This window comes from Gymnoscopelus microlampas (assembly GCF_963454915.1).
Source record: "Gymnoscopelus microlampas genome assembly, chromosome: 22".
NCBI classification, from domain to species: Eukaryota; Metazoa; Chordata; class Actinopteri; order Myctophiformes; family Myctophidae; genus Gymnoscopelus; species Gymnoscopelus microlampas.
In genome coordinates, this window is record NC_139959.1 from 5,723,621 (window position 1) to 5,743,892 (window position 20,272).

General features: G+C 43.4%; 1 pseudogene across 1 annotated transcript in view; it reads left to right on the forward strand.

Annotated features, from left to right (window-relative positions):
• The first annotated feature begins 19,611 nt into the window (after positions 1-19,611).
• Positions 19,612-20,272, forward strand: part of LOC311039091 (extracellular calcium-sensing receptor-like) — a 26,782-nt pseudogene continuing 26,121 nt past the window's right edge. The window contains exon 1 of the transcript in view: positions 19,612-19,651. The product of the transcript in view is annotated as an extracellular calcium-sensing receptor-like (transcript). The remainder of the gene's footprint in view (positions 19,652-20,272) is intronic.

Genomic DNA, 20,272 nt, shown 5'->3' on the forward strand with positions numbered 1-20,272 from the left:
TGCACAACAGAACCGCCCTTTGGATCCGCCACGCCAGGCTCCTCCATATAGGCTTCCAGATCCTGATGCTGTTTCTATTACTGCCTCAGGTAACCTGGATAGGACCGACAGCTTTGGCTGCGGCTCCTCTGGGCAGATGGATGACGAGGAGGTTGAGGCTGATTCCAGCTTCCAGCAGGATCGGGGTCCTGTGCTGGGTGATTTCTCCCTTGAGGCTATGCTCTCACGGGCAGCAGGGGCTGCTGGCATGTCACCCCCGCCTTCTCCACCAAGGGCCTCTGCTCTGGACCGGGACCCTAGGAGCCGGGGACAGGCCCCTCTCCCAGTGTATCCTGACTTTGTCAAGCACCTGCAAAGGTCGTGGGCACGACCCAGGGAGGCTGCTGCACCCCGTTCTACGCTCAGCACCCTGTATGGTGCGGCAGAGCATGGGCTAGATGGCATAGCCAGAGTGGGCCCAACTTTTGCTCTGTTGGCTGGGGCTCCAGCCACAGGCAATAGGGCTACCCGTCACCCAAATAAAAAATGCCATTCCACTGATGGGTTGGTGGTGAAGGCTTATCAGTCTACAGCCTTGGCCTCTAGACTGGCGAACACAAATACACTCCTGCTTGTATATTTGGAGGCTCTGATACGGGACCTGGGGTCCAAGGACCCAGCTGACCTCCTACCAGAAATGGAAAGGGTTATTGACACCGTGATCCAGGGTGCGAGCACTCAAGCCACGGTTCTTGGAAATTCCTTGGCACAACTGACCATGGCCCGGCGTCAGATTTGGCTCAGCCAGGCTGGACTGGCAGATGCAGACCAAGCTGCTGTCATGGAGGCCTCCATAACACCTGGGGAGGTGTTCGGGCCTGCAGCAGATGCTGCGCTGGATGAGGCCCAGAAGGTCAGGCAGCGCACTCAGGACATGCGCCAGCCTGGGCAGTTCAGGCCAGGTGCTCGAGAGCCTCTGGAGAGGCGTGGGAGCTTCCAGCGGCCTCGTTTTGCAGAGCACAGCTCCTCCCGGGGTTCTGGAACTGTGAGGCGGGGGTATCCCCCACAGCAGGGGCAGGCCCCTCAGCGTTCCCCACCTCGTCCTCGGGAGCGCACCAAGGGTGGATCTGCCAAGCCCCGCCAGCGCACCTGACGGTGCGAGTCAACTGGCGCCGGCTTTTTCCACCTACCTCAGTGAAAAAGGTTTCTGCCTTGCTAGACTTAGGGGCTGCTGCCCCAGCTGTGACATTGAATCAGTTGCACACAGTACCGCTCCAATTTTGATTTGGACCCCTAACGTGCTTGCCTCTGTGGCTGTCAATACGCAGCCCACCAGGGCTGCTGAGGGCGGATGCCCTGGGCCTTTCATGACCTCAGCTGAGACTGTATGCGTTTCCTGCACTTCCTCTACTACTGGCTCCTGTCAGGAGCGTGAAGTTGCTGTGCACCCAGGTGAACTGGCCACGGGGACCATGGACAATAATAATAATGAAGGGCCGCCTATGGCATCTTACAATCAGGATGTGTCACCTGGAGCCCCAGATACTGACACTTCATGTGTGGCCCTTGAGCGGCAGCGTTTGCATTCACTTGGCCTAGAAAAGGAGGTGGTAGAGACCTTGCAAGCCTCACGGGCACCCTCCACTCGACTGCAATACAATTGCAAGTGGAGGGTGTTTAGAGACTGGTGTCGTGCTAAAGGGGAGGACCCCTTGGCCTGTCACATGTCTGTCATTCTGTCCTTCCTCCAACATCTCTTTGCCCTGGGCCGGGCGGAGTCTACGATGAGGGGCTATCTTGCTGCAATCTCTACTGTTCATGAGAAATGTGATCGTGTGTCCCCAGGAGCACATCCCCTAGCGACACAATTTCTGAGGGGCGTGAGACGGAGTCGTCCATCCCAGAAGCCTCTACTGCCCTCCTGGGACCTCCAGGTGGTACTCAGGGCTCTTTGTGAGCACCCCTTTGAGCCGTTAACCAGTCTTAGCCTTCAGCTTCTCAGTTTGAAGACAGTCTTCCTTTTGGCCCTTGCCTCTGCCAAACGAGTGAGCGAGTTGAGTGCTCTCTCTGTGGATCCAGCTTGTCTCAGGTTTGGGAAGAGGGCAGAGTGGTCCACCTCATGCCAAACCCAGCATTCCAGCCTAAAGTCTTGCCTAGAAATTATGTTTCCAGACCTTTGGTGCTAGAGGCGTTCTGTCCTCCTCCACACCTCTCTGCAGAGACTGAAAAGCTCCATAATTTGTGTCCTGTGAGGGCTCTCAAGTCCTATGTAGACCGCACTAAGTCCTTACGTTCTTCAGACGGGCTTTTTGTTTCCCATGGTGGAACCACATTGGGCAGACCTATTTCAAAGCAACGTTTGGCCCATTGGATCGTTGATCTGATCTCCCTGGCTTATGTGCAGGCTGGGGCAGACCCCCCTGCTGGGGTGGTGGCGCACTCTGTGAGGGGCATGGCCACTTCATGGGCGCTGTTTCGAGGTGCATCCTTGGAGGATGTGTGTAATGCGGCTGGCTGGGCATCCGCCTCTACTTTTGCCAGATTTTATCGTCTGAATCTGGCCTCATCTGCTCTTGCCTCATCTGTACTGGGGGTCGCAGCAGATGCTTAAGTTTATTTTTTACAAATATAGTCACACTTGGGCCACCTTGGCTTGTGCTCCAGACTATTGTTACCTTGATTGGAACATTTAAGTTTATTGTTACTAACCTGAAGAGTTATGTGTTCACCTGTGTTTCAGTTAAAATAAAATGCCTGAACTCAATTGGTTGTGTTCTGCTGTATTACTGTGATGAGGTTTACTCCTCCTGTATGGCTTTTGACCTGTAGGTTTGGCCACTTCACTCTCCTCATGACTAATTTGGTATACTGTACTATGTACCCATGTTGTCACATGGTTACAGGTTCACTTGAAATGAAATAAAACGTATGTTTACGTATGTAAACACGGTTTTATGAATGAAAAGTGAACCTGTAACCCTTCATTGTCACTCGGCGGTGAAGGCTGGCCCTGTCATGCCTTCCCAGTCGGTAGAAAGAGGGAGAGTGTGTGGGTGCGTGACGCACTTATAGGGTGTCGTCGCACCCACAGGTGTGATTAATTTGGTATAATGCTCCTGATCCGAGGGTAGTTGTCACATGGTTACAGGTTCACTTTTCATTCATAAAACCGTGTTTACATACGTAAACATACGTTCTTATCAGTGTGACGTCGTCTGTTAAGGGGTCTATAACTTTGCATGTTAATATCTTTTTCCAATATTCAGGCCTGTTTATTTAGGTTTGTACTGATCATCCATTCACTATCTTCACATAACCACAAGTCACTGATTGCTAAGATTTTGATCTGCTGTGCTATGGTGGTCAGGAAGTACCTTCTCACGCTCAAGAAACCAAAAGCCCTGCCGTGACAAAATCCCAATTATAATTCATGATATAACAGCACAATTACAGTATGGTAAGGTATCAGAAGATCAACAGTACACAGTCAAAGGTTCATTTTAGAATGATTTCACTTCAAATCAGTTCTGGGGTCATTTTAACGTCTACTCTGGCTTTGGGCTTTAATGCCTCTATTTGACAGGAAAGTATAGGCTGACAGGAGAGAGAAGGGGAGTGACATGCAGCAAAGGCCGTCGGGATCGAGAGTCGAACCGCCTGTCAGGCTACATATCTATGACCGTCTTAACTTTATGATTTTTGAACTAATGAACTTGCTGTTTTAAGTCAGGTCTCAATCTCATTCAATGCATTTTGTTTATTGATGCGAACAGTTTCCTTCAATCATAAATCAATTATTCTTTCATTAATATTTATATTGAAATAAAACTGTTATGTCCAAGGAATTGCTACAGTATGATGCGTTTTATTAAATTATTTAATTTAGGAAACTAATGTCATTATAGCTGCTGCACAGCAATGGGACAGGGATGGACATTGTGAGTAAGAGGAAGATAAATGAGGAATAGAGGACGGTCGATCAGCAGAACTGTCTGGATCAAAAAGGTGTATTAATCTTTTAAGTCATGCGTCTCTAATTCACACTGCAGAATTCCTGAGAATTAACATTCTGCATCGCCTAGAGCTCAAACTCACAGACACCAAGGGCAAGGCATAAGCTTTAATTTAGAGTTTCTTTGTCACCATGTGTCAGGTGAAGACCCAGAAGCAGATGACAAGCAAGGCATAGCAAGTCCAGTAACACTTTCATAATAAACACAGAACAGTCTTACGGCGTTTGGGGCAGATACACAGTGGGTCAGACAACACACACTGTGACAATAACAACAATATGGCCTCGCTGCTGCAAGGAAACAGAATGACCTTTATAGGCTGCAAGCTGATTAGTGAAGTGGACACAGGTGAGTTATTGTCAGGCAATTGCAGGGCTGAGAGGGAATGGAGACAGGTGTGTAACTGGGCTTGAGGCGAGGATCAATGGCACATGGCCAGAGTGACACAGAAACAGGGATATACTTGCCAAGTGACAAATCACAGATGGGTTCATAGTATGTAAATTAAAGCTGAGATTGTAGTGTTCTTGTTAAGTTACAGGTTTTTTCTTCTTTCTTCTTTTTTTAATTTTTTCTCTTTGTGCCATGGGGCACTGGTTAGGTTGTTGTAGAAAAAGGGCAATGTCCAGACCAAGATTTCCACCTATCCATAGTATTTAAACGGTGCACAGGCATTGATTTAGGCTTAGAGTCATAAGCTGTGTGTGGCCTCAAAAAACTAAGAACAAACAAACAAACAAATGAACACATTGGTAAACAAAATCAAGAGAAAATACCCCATGGGCGTAGATAGAAATGATAGCATGATTTCACAATGGAGTAGTAGATCTCGCCATCCCTGCTGGGTACCGCCTAGCGCCTACTGCTGCCTATAATGATACCTGCATCCATTGATTATGCTGTGCATGTCATCTTGTTGGGTGATGTTGAGAAGTTTACTGTTTGAGATGGTCTTGGGCCAGAATATGTGCGATTTTGCGCAGGCATGATGTGAGGAAAGTGGATAGTTTATGGATGTCGCTTTCTGTGTTTTCAAGTGAATGGGCATTTGGCTGGACTTTACACTGTCATAAATACTTAATAAGTTCAATCACTAGTTTAAATTTTCAATTACTGTGATATGCAATTTGTAAATAATGGTCCCATAAATGTTTAAAATTGATAATAAAGTAGGGTATGCTTCTATGGCATCCTCTCGTTTATTTTCTATGATTTGCATGCACAAACAGATCTAAACAATGTGCGATAAAGACTCAATGGAAGAAATACGAAATGATTTGCCAATGTAGCCATGGTGAGATGTTATTGGCACAAAGGATTGTTGATGTATGTTAAGCCCTGCCTCTACTTTTGCCTCTGCCCTGCCAGGGTGTTGTGATAGATTATGTAATGACATACGTTGGCACAGGGGATGGCCTAGCGCTGTGTATAAAAATGTGCAACTGAACAAAGGATTTGGAAAATGGGTTAAACAGAGGAGAACAGTCATGAGGGCTTCTCTAGACATAAACATGCTTTCATACATGTACTTGATGTTGTTCTCTTCATTCTCTCATTTGTCCTCCTCACCTTCCTCTTCTTGTGGGTTACAGGCACAGTTTAAATTCAACAGAATTTACAAGGCTGGTGACTTTATTCTGGGTGGCTTGTTTGCGATACACTTCTCCTCTGTCTCCCCTGAGCTGTCTTTCACCTCCAAGCAACAGGACCTCACTTGCTATGGGTGAGTATCAAGCAAGCCAGAGAACAGAGTACATTGTTTTGATATATAGTATCATATGATTCTTTGATGTTGTATATTTATACAAATATAATTAGATAAATATAGCTGCAAGCAGCAATAAGCTGTTTCGAAAACAGGAGAGAGAGAGAGAGAGAGAGAGAGAGAGAGAGAGAGAGAGAGAGAGAGAGAGTGTGTGTGTGAGAGAGAGGCAGACAGACAGACTGACAGTGACAGAGTGAGAGAGAGGCAGTCAGACAGACAGACAGTGACAGAGTGAGAGAGAGGCAGACAGACAGACAGACAGACAGACAGACAGTGTGAGAGAGAGACAGACAGACAGACACAGAGAGAGAGAGAGAGGCAGACAGACAGACAGACAGACAGACAGACAGACAGTGACAGAGTGAGAGAGAGGCAGACAGACAGAAAGAGAGGCAGACAGACAGGCTACCAGGAGTATGTTTGTAACAAACTAAGAATTCCAAATGATGATCACCTCGATGCATTGTTGGGGACAGGGATCAAACCAGCGACCTATGGATTCACAGGCTGCCTCTCTTCTTATTGAGCTAGAAATATGGCCTCCCTGATGGTGTCTGTTGATATCTATAGGTTTTTCAGTCCGTTATGAACCAAGCCTCTGTTTTGCTAACTACTCTAGATTACTGGTTGACAATTATTTAACAATAAAGTTTTGTTTTGTGTTCTTGGAATGGAAACTAGTGAAAATAGGTGATCTACAAGCTCACAACGCGTTGCTATCTGAAAAGTTGTGAGATTGTAGATCGGCTATTTTCACAAGAAAGTATGTCATACATAAAAAACAACTACTCTCAAAAAAGCATTTCATGTTATTGTTTAAAAATTGCACATGTCTGAATTAACAGGGTCATGTTTTGTACAATGCAATTTAAATGTAAATTGTAATCAGTGGGTTTTGAACCAGGGACCTTCGGCACATGAGGCTCACACTCTACTGGTGGAGCTATTGAATCCACAGCATCAAACAGTGAGAAAGGAGAATCCAACAAAACAAAACAAAAGGGCGAATGAAGTACGTCATACATTGAAAATAACTACTTTCAAGTATGCATTTCTCGTTATCTTTAACAATTGCACATGTATTCATTGATACAGTCATGTTGTGTGCAATGCAATTATAATGAATTTGGTTTCAAGGCAGATGATTAAGCGATCAAGCTATTGGGCCAACAGACCTGAACTAGTGAAAAGGGAGTTCACACACATGACACACTTTCACACAAATTGCTCAGAAATCCTGGATTTAAATGTTTTTCAAACTGCTCAAAATTGCAGACAATCTAAGGGCAGAGCTTACTGGTCAAAGTGATACATGTGTTCCTCATGAGTCAAGGCACATGTGTAAGCAGGTTTAACGGCTGTCGGCCAAACGAGGCATGACTTTTGCCTGTTTAAAGTTTGCATTTTCAAACAATTGCTATAGCGCCCCCCTTTGACCAATTGGAGTAAGATTGGTTTCAGTGATACTTGGAATGACCCTCTACAATATTGCAAAGTGTCAAACAAATGTGACTCTGCATGTATGTGTTAGGGGCAGATGAATAATTGTCATAAAACTGCAATTTTCATTGGCTTATAAAAGCTTAACGTTTTCACTTATGGAAAATCCGCTTGCTCACGTCTGTCGGCATTGGTCCAAAGTTCATGTGTAGACAGTTTCGTACAGATTGCTCAAAAATCACAGGAGGAGAGTCTTTTTTACTGCTTTTTACTGCTTTTCATAGAATTCGAAATGGTGGGAGATCTAAAGGTCAGAGGTCAAAAGTCAAAATGTGAAAGTTGTTAGGCATGAGGAGACGCATGTGTGTATCGAAGTTTCATGGCTGTAGGTCAAACAGGGCATGAGCTGTACCTGTTCAAAGTTGGCATTTTCAATTGAGTGCTACAGCGCCACCATTTGGCCAATGGTTGTGAGTTTTGGGTCTTCGCCGTTTGGCATAGCCCTCTACCATATTGACGAGTTTCATAAAAAGTGACCACGCGGTTAGGCCAGAACTGGCAAAACCGCCGGAAGAATAATAATAATAGTGAAAGCCAAGGAATGCAATAAGGCTTCGAAGCCTGATAGGCTCTCGAAACCTTAAATATAGCTGCAAGCAGCGATAATACGGGGCCAGTGAGAGAGAGAGAGACAGACAGACATGGAAACTGGAGGGAGAGAGAGAGTAATGGAAACTGGAAAGAGAGAGAGACATGGAAACTGGAGAGAGAGAGAGAGAGAGAGAGAGAGAGAGAGAGAGAGAGAGAGAGAGAGAGAGAGAGAGAGAGAGAGAGAGAGAGACATGGAAACTGGAGAGAGAGAGAGAGATAGTTTGGAGAGAGAGAGAGAGAGAGAGAGAGAGAGAGAGAGAGAGAGACATGGAAACGGAATAGATTGATGAGAGAGAGAGAGAGAGAGAGAGAGAGAGAGAGAGAGAGAGAGAGAGAGAGAGAGAGAGAGAGAGAGCGCCATGGAAACAGAATAGATTGAAGAGAGACATGGAAACGGAATAGATTGATGAGAGAGAGAGATGAAAACAGAATGGATTGATTGGACATCTCAACCTATTGCCATTAACAGGAATCGAACTCTTAAGGTCCTTACACACCGGCGAATATAGCGAATATATGCCAAATTCGGACTTGTTCCGAATAATTAAAAGACACTTTTTCTTTTCGCTTTTTCGCTCCATGTACGGAGCCATTGACTTTATAAGGTTTTTAAAAAAAACGCATTATTCGCACAAAAAAATCGCCCCGGTGTGTAACAACCATTAATCTTCGGACTAATAGGCTGCAACACTCCCTATAGTGCTATAGCTTTGTCCAGGCTGATGTTGTCTGTTGAAGATCATAAACTCTTGCCTTCTGTCATGAACCAAGTCAACACTAAGATCACTTGTTCACAAACCATTTACCAATAGAGAAATTGTATGTCTCCTCGCAACCGAAAACAGTGAAAGCAGCCGATCTACAAGCTCAGAAACACGTTGCTATCTGAAAAGTTTTGAGATTGTAGATCGGCTATTTTCAGAATGAAGTATGTCATACGTTGAAAAAACGTACTCTCAAATATGCATTTCAGGTTATCTTTACCATTTGCACATGTATTCATTGATACAGTCATGTTGTTTGCGATTCAACTTAAATGAAGTCTGCATCAAGTGAGGCCTGAACTGACGACCTTGAGATTATGAGGCACTCATTTAAGGGAGACGCCATTGGACCAACAGACAAGGAACTGTGAAAAAGGAGATCACACAGATGATACAGTTTCACGCAAATAGCTGAAAAATCCTGGGTTTAAGTGTTTTTCAAACTGCTCAAAATTGCGGAAAATCTAAGGGCGGAGCTTACTGGTCAAATCGATACGTGTGTTCCTCATGAGTCAAGGCACATGTGTAAGCAAGTTTCACGACTTTCAGCCAAACGAGGCATGACTTATGCCTGTTTAAAGTCTGCATTTTCAAAAAATTGCTATAGCGCCCGCCTTTGGCCAATTGGAGTAAGATTGGTTTCAGTGATATTTGGAATGACCCTGTACATTTCTGCAAAGTTTCAAAGAAATGTGAGTCTGCATGTATGTTTTAGGCGCAGATGAATAATTTTCATAAAACTGCAATAGTTAAAATCTATGGAATCCTGGGATTTTGGAGCAATCTGCACGAAACGTTCAACACTTGAACTTTGGACCTCTGCCGACATAATTATGGGAGCGGATTTTCCATAAGTGAAAAAATGCAGAAGTTAGGAGCCAATGACTGTTTTTCATATCATTCATAATGGTGGGCGATCTAAAGGTCAGAGGTCAAAAGTCAGACCACGAAAGTTGTCGGGCATGAAGAGACGCATGTGTGTATCGAAGTTTCATGGTTGTAGGTCAAACAGGGCATGAGTTGTACCTGTTCAAAGTTGGCACTTTCAATTGAGTGCTATAGCGCCACCCTTTGACGAATGAGTGTGAGAATTATTTCTTGCAAGTTTTTCATGAGCATCTACCATATGGCCGAGTTTCGTAAAAAGCGTAAGCACGGTTAAGCCAGAACTGGCAAAAACAAGTATTTTTCAAACTGCTCAAAATTGCGGAAAATCTAAGGGCGGAGCTTAATGGTCAAATCCATACGTGTGTTCCTCATGAGTCAAGGCACATGTGTAAGCAAGTTTCACGACTTTCGGCCAAACGAGGCATGACTTATGCCTGTTTAAAGTCTGTATTTAAAAAAACATTGCTATAGCGCCCCCCTTTGGCCAATTGGAGTAAGATTGGTTTCAGTGATATTTGGAATGACCCTGTACATTTCTGCAAAGTTTCAAAGAAATGTGCGTCTGCATGTATGTTTTAGGCGCAGATGAATCATTTTCATAAAACTGCAATAGTTAAAATCTATGGAATCCTGGGATTTTGGAGCAATCTGCACGAAACGTTTAACACTTGAACTTTGGACCTCTGCCGACAAAATGATGGGAGCGGATTTTCCATAAGTGAAAAAATGCAGAAGTTAGGAGCCAATGACTGTTTTTCATATAATTCAAAATGGTGGGAGATCTAAAGGTCAGAGGTCAAAAGTCAGAGGGTGAAAGTTGTTCAGCATGAGGAGACGCATATGTGTATCCAAGTTTCATGGCTGTAGGTCAAACAGGGCATGAGTTGTACCTGGTCAAAGTTGCCATTTTCAATTGAGTGCTATAGCGCCACCTTTGGACGAAAGATTTTGAGAATTATTTTTTGATCGTTTTTCATGACCATCTACCATATGGCCGAGTTTCTTAAAAAGCGACAGCACGGTTCAGCCAGACCTGCGAAAAGTGGCAGAAGAAGAAGAAGAAGAAGTGACAGAATACTGCCAATAACAAAACAGGTCCAGAGCTGAGCTCTGGCCCCGTTATAAAATCCTCCTATAATTCTACAAACCTCTGAGACCAAAATGTGGTGAGACCAAAATCTCTTCTGCCCGGTTCTCCTCACTGGCTGGAGCAATTGATCTGAATTTGCACACAGCCATTGGCCATTACCATGTGCACCAACAGCGAAGCCCATTTTTCGCTTTCCCCAACTGTTGGCTGTTTATTAGCGTTTTTATGTCAAAGAATGTTGCCATGGTTACGGCTGCCCAGTTGTGGGATGGCCCCGCGAGGTATGGGACGAATGATCGAACTGCACATGCGTCGAATCCACAGACCCACTGTGTTACACGGGACGCGGCATAACCCCACGTTTGCAACTACTTTCGCCTGCGCACTTCACCGGGTATGGACTAGTACAGTATAACTAGGGAACGTACAATAATTACTGTTTTGATCAGAGTTTCACTGTTATCTCTATATCTACAGTACATAGACAGTAAAGGAATTATGTATTAAATAATATCAGATCCTATTCATATCAGACTAAATCATGTCTAACTAGAAAAGTACACTCCTCAGAGTCAGAGCGCATATCTCTGCCAGGCTGATATGCCAACTTCCTTGTGTCCTCACAGCTGCACCCCAAGTGCTGCTGTCAGGACATGAGGACACAGAGGACACAGAGGACACAGACGCATGGACAGGGGTGAAAACATAATCTACAAGTAACTACATCCAGACTGGACACCTGCAACAGCCTCCTATACAGCGTCACCACCAGGGTTCTCAAGAAACTACAGTACGTACAAAACTCGGCCCGCCTGTTCGCCAGAACCACATCACTCCTGCGTGAATGGGTGAATGTAATGCACAATCTATGTAAAGCGCTTTGGATAAAAGCGCTATATAAATGCACCATTTACCATACTCGTCGGTGTCCAGCCAGGACCAGCTAACTCCATTTTCAGTTTTTTTTTTTTTTTTTCATAAATCAAGGCTATTGAACACCCTTTAGGTCTGTGTAAAATATCAAAACATTTGAACCAATGAAAAGTATTAAAAAGCGCCTCTGACGAAAACTCCCAACTCCATTGGATCCTCAAACTGTCCGTCAAAAACAAACAACTCCCCCCTCTCCTCTACAGCGCTGCTTTTCAACAGCAGAGCGCGGTGCGCAGTGAACGAGGAGGAGGACCACGTAAACAAGCTCCCCGTAGTCTGTTAAAACTATGCAGTGTACCTGTTTATCAAACTTAGCACTGACGCTAATGTTATGAAAACAAGTAATTATATTTCTAAAATCTATTAAGTGTTTAATGAGGAGAGCAATTTGACAAGAAGAAAGGCGTTCATAGCATTTCTGTCGCGCTATTCTACTACCTCTTTGCAGAAGTTATTGTAATATTTAAAGTCCTGTTTATTATTGTAGGCCTATATAATAAGTGACATGAAGCATCAGGGCATTAATTCACACGTTGTTGTGATGCATTGTGAGCTTGGAGATCCATTGTTAGCTTTTGAGAATTTGTACCCTTTTGAAACCTCTCCCTCAGCAGCGAGTGGAGCTATTGTTGATTGGACACCTAACTCCACTTCAGCTTGATTTCTGCTCGTCTGAAACTGCTAACTCCACTTGCGCTGGGTAAAGTGTTGATTTACCCGCGATTTGGTTAAAGTGTTGATAATATAATGACACATGCAAGTATCTGACAATATATAAAGTCACTATACCAACTTTGATGAGGCAGTATTGCTTTGTTTTAAAAATATATGGTTTTCTTCATTTCCTGAAAAACGTATATTTTGTTTTTGCGTTTCCTGAACAATGAGCGTTTTGGAGTTAGCAGTTTCTGGCTGGACACCAGAGATATAATATCTACTAGATAGAAGAGCTGTAATGATCCATAGCTTCATTGTGACACAATGGACTTCATTTGAAATGTAAATGAAGGCCAGCTGTCCCTCTGTCACACACTGTACCTGTTTGACTGAACTGATAAGAAATAACTGCTGTTAGATACCAGTTTAATGGACAAGACAGTCCCTCTGTTGCTGCTCAAGTCAGGTAACATTAAGGTCAAATGCACAAGGACAGAACAGACAATGAAATACTTATTTATTCTAGATGAATCTAGTCCTATGTTGTGCTGATTGGAACATTGGTCTGATATTATACTGTTTAGACTGACCGTTTTTTCACTGACGAAAACCAAACTATGATGACTAAAACTAAGACTAAATATATTGTCAATTTTGTCAACAAATAAAAACTACACTGAAATGTTAGGGAGTTAGATTTTAATATAGGATGAGTCCTTGTACTCTATAACGAAAAAACATCACATGGATGCACCTGGGACGTATCATCAGTGTTGTAGCCTGGGGTCATAGGATGTTTCGGGTCTCGCAACATACACCCTCGCCCAGGTGACCCAGCCAGGGTTGATCAAGCCCCAACTTACGTCCCAGTAGCTACCCACGGTCAGTCCTACAGGGCAAGACAGGGCCACTCAATACGCTTGTCCGAAACTACTCTGCCAGGAATGGGGGAGAGGAAAGGCTCTGGTACGTGGAGGGGCTAGGCTCTGTGGGTGGCCTCCTGGCCGGGCTCCTCCTCCGTCTTACCAGGTCCAGGACCTGAGCGTTGCACCAGACTCCCCCGCCCCAAACATTTCATTCTGGTGTGATGGTGTCTTGGCCCGTGGTGGTACTGCAGGCTCCCTTTGCGGCTTGCTTGAATGGCCCTCCTACAGGCCTCAACGTGGATTTGTTGGGCTTCTTCCTCACGGAAGACACAGACTGGGCCGCCAACCCAAACTGCTCCCGGATGCCGTCTACATTCCGGCTGTCACCCGTCTTTCCGGTGGTCACCAATCTATTCCTGGTTGTCACGTAGTCTATAAATTCCTATGAGCCACTATAAATAGAATAACTATAACGAAAAAACATCACATGGATGCACCTGGGACGTATCATCAGTGTTGTAGCCTGGGGTCATAGGATGTTTCGGGTCTCGCAACATACACCCTCGCCCAGGTGACCCAGCCAGGGTTGATCAAGCCCCAACTTACGTCCCAGTAGCTACCCACGGTCAGTCCTACAGGGCAAGACAGGGCCACTCAATACGCTTGTCCGAAACTACTCTGCCAGGAATGGGGGAGAGGAAAGGCTCTGGTACGTGGAGGGGCTAGGCTCTGTGGGTGGCCTCCTGGCCGGGCTCCTCCTCCGTCTTACCAGGTCCAGGACCTGAGCGTTGCACCAGACTCCCCCGCCCCAAACATTTCATTCTGGTGTGATGGTGTCTTGGCCCGTGGTGGTACTGCAGGCTCCCTTTGCGGCTTGCTTGAATGGCCCTCCTACAGGCCTCAACGTGGATCTTAAAATATATGAAATACATCAAGTAGAGTATAGATTTAACACAAGGCGTCGCAATGCGATGTATATGTATATAAAAACATATGAATTGAATACACAGGACCAAAATGGAAACAATGTCGTGTCAGATGAGGCATAAACTGCGGTTAGCAGGCTGGTAGTTGTTATAAAGTAGAGGAGAAGAGACATCAGGTTCCCAGGTTCTATCATGATTCGGTTTATTCAGCAATCATTAACAGCATCATAGCAGAGAGCCAGGGGCAGAAGCCCTGGCCTGCAGCCTCACGTCGTGTGAGACTGTACTAACTACTACTACTGTAACTAACTAACTCACATTTACAGTCAACCCTTTATACAATGTTGCTTCACATTACAATACATATGGTTCATGTGGGGTGGGGGTCAATGAGAGCCCCACCTGTTGATCAACCTCTTTGATCATTTGGCCATCCTGAGTAGCTGTTGTGGGGGAGCTAGACCTGATGGCACCAGGTTAAGAATAGAATGTAAATGCCACTCACACCTAGCAGAGCCCCTTGATTGTCTATGCAAGCACCTGGTTCACAACACTCATAATTCTTACTTAGCTGTAGTATATTGTAAATAATAATCTGTTTTTACTTGCATACTGTTTCATAACTATAAGCCATACAGGCTAATATACGACACGTCGCAATGCGATATATTTTATATGTATATAAAAACATATACACAGGACCAAAATGGAAACAAGCCCTCAGGGCTTTTTGTGTTATCCTTTTAGCACCATTGTATAACTGTACCACTGTAGTATTTGCAAACTGTTAATAAAGAATTAATTCAATCAAAAATGCCTTGTTAGCTTGTAGATCGGCTATTTGCGGCAAAGAGATTTGGTGTTGGGGGGGGACTTGTTACAGAGCCCTGGGGGACCCCGGTCAATGAAGTATGTAGGGTTTAAGTGGTTAAGCGTTGTGTTCACAGCCAACATGTAGATAACGACTACATTTATTACGTTTATTCAGATTACTGTGACACAATGGGCTAGCTCTCTGTCACACACTGTCCCTGTTTGCCTGTACATACAAGAAATAACTGCTGTCTGATAAGGAGCGGCACCGGCTCAGTAGGAATAGGGCGGTTCGATCCCCGGCTCCCCCTGGGTTAGTGCCTAAGTGTTCTTAAGCAAGACGCCGAACCCCTGAACTGCTTCTGATGAGCAGGTTGTTGCCTTGCATGGTTTCCTCTGCCGTTAATGTGTGTGTGTGTGTGTGTGTGTTTGTGTGTGTGTGTGTGTGTGTGTGTGGGTGTGTGGGTGTGTGGGTGTGTGAATGTAATGCACATTGTGTTAAAAGTAGTTTGGATGAAAGACGCTATATAAATGCACCATTTAGGTAGCTCACATGGTCTTGGGTTCAATTCCCGGGCACCACCAACTCAGCGTACGAGGAGCACGTCTTGGGTGCAGCAAGTACTGAGAGCTGATTGAGGTGTTACGCTCCACCTCAGCATTCCATCTCCCAGGGGTCTAGCACAGGGTGTCTTCAACAGGGGGTCCGGGACACCTAGCTAGGGGGTCCTCAGAGTTACTACAGGAGGACCGCCAAATCTTTGTGTGATAGGACCTTTTTTTTTACATTAACCACTTGAACCCTAGCATCCCTATTGTAAGGAGAACTCTTGCCAAAAATAGCTAATCTACAAGCTCACAACGCCTCGCCCTGCGAGGCGTTGTGAGCTTGTAGATCAGCTATTTTCGGCAAAGAGAGGGGAAAAGAGAGGGAGGGAAAAGAGAGGGCGAATATTTTGCTGGCCCACAACTTACCTGACCTGGCGGAGACCTGTGCTCCGAGGAACACTTTTTTCAGGTCATACTATTTTTACGCGCACACGCACACACACACACACACACACACACACACACACACACACACACACACACACACACACACACACACACACACACACACACACACACACACACACACACAAACACATGCACACACACACATACATTTTTTTAATGTTATAACATTAAACATGAAACATGATATTATGAAGCTTTATTAAAGGACTCATTGTTAGATCATTAGAGGAGTCTGTGTGTGTGTGTGTGTGTGTGTGTGTGTGTGTGTGTGTGTGTGTGTGTGTGTGTGTGTGTGTGTGTGTGTGTGTGTGTGTGTGTGTGTGTGTGTGTGTGTGTGTGTGTGTGTGTGTGTGTGTTTGTTTGTTGTGTCTCCCAGAGTCCGGAATTGACTGAATGGAAACAGGTCCAGTAAATGTTTGGTCAATATTTGACCATTTCATCACAAACAGCATGACAGCAACAAACAGAGTGTTTGTGTGTGTGTGTGTGTGTGTGTGTTTCTAGTTACTGTTGATTTTGATTATTATTACAAAACATACATTAACCACTTCAGCCCTATACATATCTGCCATTTGAAAATAGCAGATGACAAGCTCACACTGTTTTCAAATTATTACAGATCTACAAGTTCAAATTATTAAGTTGCACAATATTATAGATCTACAAGCTCACAATGTGTGGTTTTGTAATGGCCCAGTACTTTTCCCATATGAGTCTCTGTATCCCAGCATTCGTGCCTCACACCCAGTCTATGTGTGTGCGTGTGCCTGTGTGTATTGCAGCAGCGTCGTGCCCCCACACCCTAAGCAATCTATGTGTGCGTGTGTCCCTGTGTGTATAGAAATAAAATTAACCAAAATAATATAATCAAATTCTTGATTATTTATTCAGGATCAAAAAAGTAATATTAAGGAAGGATTGACTCATAGTCTCAAAGTATAAGAAGGATAACAATTTATTAAATCAACAATAATTCACAATAATAACCCTTTTGTCAAAATCATGCATCATAGTAAAATGTAAAAATCAAGTTCAGATAATATCACACTTTAGCATAATTTATAATTGGTTCTACGGTATAACACAACCAAATTACAGATTAGATTTCTTGATTTCTTCATCCTGTTTGCCACTGAGTGACCAGTCCTGTCGACATCTCCTGTGTCATACGAGGTTATCATGACTTCAGTAACTTTCGTGTCCATTAACCAGTAACTTTTCGTGTGTGTATTGCACACACGACAGTCTTACTGTCCCCATGTGTCATTTTACCAATACAGGAAACCGGGTTCAAATCCAGGGTAGAAGAGGAAAGTTTACATCAAGCCAACACTAGAAACACAGATATTGACCAAATCATCAGCACAAGTTAATTGGGGGCTTGCTAGCTAATGCAGTAACATGCCAGCACAAGCTAACATAAGCAGGCATGTGCTTTACAATATTATATAACCAAACCATTCGGCTTTGGAAAATATAGATGACTAGATTTTATATGTGGCGTTAAAATCCAGGCCTATCACGCTGATCAGAGCAATGGGGTGCTCCTTCCATTCCGACATCTTGCCACTCCGACTAGTGGCTTCCGCTTGCGGTTAGGGTTAGGGTTAGGGTTAGGTATAGGGTTCGTTAACGTCGGAAAGGCGACATGTCGGAAAGGCGAAATGCACCCCAGAGCAATGGTCACTGAGTTATGGCCATTTGAAATGTTAGACACTGCTGTAACACTGCTGTAGTGCCACATAATGTGTGCACATTATTACATTTTTTTGTGTGACTATTATCATGGCAGATCCCTGACCAGTGTTTGTGCTTTGTGTTTTGTTCAGCTTCCCAACTTTTACCCCCAAATACCATTTTTTTTCCTGAAATCCCTCCTGTCTAACTGATTAGTGGCAGTGCCCACCTGGCTGTAATTGCCATGGGATGGGGGTGGGGCAGTCCAAGCACAGGTGTGGATCTGCAGGTATTTGTGAGTGAATCTCGCCAAAAGAGTGTGAAGCTTGTCTCAAAACTGAATGCGTTTGTTGGTGTACTCACAACTGCAGATTCAACAATTCACACATAGAATTGATGATTTATTAATTATATTTATGATAAATGTGCCTCAAAATATAAGTATTTTTTTTAAATGGCAAATGATATATTTACAAATAGTCAAATGTTTGTACAAATCATAGCACATCTATTTAAATGCCAACTTACAAGTAGTTACAAGTAAGTTTGCAGATAGGAAAATACATTTGTAAAAATGTTCTTAAAAAAGCGTGACGTTTGTCTCAAAATGATGTACCAGGCAAAAGTCGAGGAATAACGTAGCCAAATGTCAACATGTTTACGTGGTTAACGAGGGAACATGATTGTGTAATAGATTGTGTAATAGATCTAAGGGCCAGATGTGGAAGGAGGGAGACACAGATTCTGTGAGCCCCTGAACTATATAAATATGCCAGGTAAAGGAGATTCGGATTATCATTGCTGCTCACTGTGCTGCTTGCATTTCTTCTGACGCTGACAAACAGCAGATCTCTACACTCGTGAGACTTGGAGGATTCATCCAGCAGCTCTTCTACATTAGCATGGAGAAGATCAGAGTTTTCACCCTTCTGCTTCTGTGTGTGACTCTGCTCACTGTCTGCAAGGTCAGAGCTGATGATGATAATATTACATTAATAATGATAATGATAATGATAATGATAATGATCAGTGGTGGAAAGTAACTAAGTACATTTACTTAAGTACAATTTTGAGGTAATTGTGCTTTACTTTTGGTATTTCCAATTTCCATTACTTTTACTTCTACTCCACTACATCTCGGATCCAAATATTTATATATTGACCTTTATCGCGACGTGTTGTGAGCTTGTAGATCTGCTATTTTCAAACATTTTAGTACTTTTACTTTTGATACTTTAAGTACATTTTGATACCAATACCTTTGTACTTTTACTCAAGTACATTTTGAATTCCGGACTTCTACTTGTAACAGACAGAGTACTTCTACATTGGAGTATTGATACTTTTACTTAAGTAAAACATTTGAGTACTTTTTCCACCACTGTTGAACACTCATTTTGACAAATAAAAAGAATCACTCACAGCACCTTTAACTATTTAAAGCCTGTATACTTCACTGACCCGGGGTCTCCTCCTTTTTGACCCTCTACACAAAAATCACCAAAAATGGCTGAAAACAGCAGATCAACAAGCTCACATAACATGTGGTAAACTGTCTGATCACTTGAAATTCCTTTTATTATAGGCTGAAGAAGAGATGGAAGGACAAGACCACAAGCATTCTGTTGAGAAGAGAGCAACGAGATCTGTAAGTCCTTTCTATTTAGTGTACAATTGCGCACAATACACATGCACACGCACACACACACACACGCACGCACGCGCGCGCACGCACACACACACACACACACACACACACACACACACACACACACACACACACACACACACACACACACACACACACACACACACACACACACACACACTATACATATACACATACATACATACATACATACATACATACATACATACATACATACATATATATATATATACATATATATATATATATATATATATATATATATATATATATATATATATATATATATATATATATATATATATATATGCTATAGCAACATTTGTGTCTCTGTTTCTTCCTCAGTGTAAGCGCGGCGAGGAGTGTGGCCCCCACTGTACTTGTGGGGAGGGGCTGTACTGTGATGCTTGGCATAAGTGCTCTACAATAGAGCACACGTTCCTTCACTTCGGTTAGGTAAACGATGAGCAAGAACGCCTTTGGAGACCACGTGGAGACCACGGGTCCCGACCAAGGGGCCAGCTTGAGATTTTTACATTGACCCTAATACGGAAGAGACAGTTCTTGTGATGTCACCCAAAGGATCTGCCATTTGTAGATTGATTGATTGATTGATTGAATACTTTATTAGCAGTTTGCAAAAAGAAAAAGCACTGGGAAAGTACAGTTCAATACAAGGTCTTCTAAGAGGATTTTAAACCCAAGAAAGCCTATATGGCTTGTTTCCATTGGGGTCCTTTGTACTCAATTCATAGAGAGATTTAATGACAGACAAATATACACTACTATGCAAAACATCATAAAAATAGTTTGAAAACATAAAAAATAAAATATGTAGTACAACAGAAACCAGCTCTCTGGCTTATTAGTCATGTTTGATCCTTTTGACATGTGTTTATGATTATGAATAGTTTTTGCCTATAAAGATGTCAACCAATAAATCAATCAATATTGGAATAGTTTCCACTCAATGAATAAAACATTATATTCAATATCGTCTGTGGCTCTGCTTCTGTTTTCAGTTTATTTTTGTTCTCCTTTTCTTTCTAAGGTCATGTTTCAACACAGTGTTGAAACATGGCAGCAGCGCAGCTATGAATCTGTTCTTGAGAGATTAGGCCTTT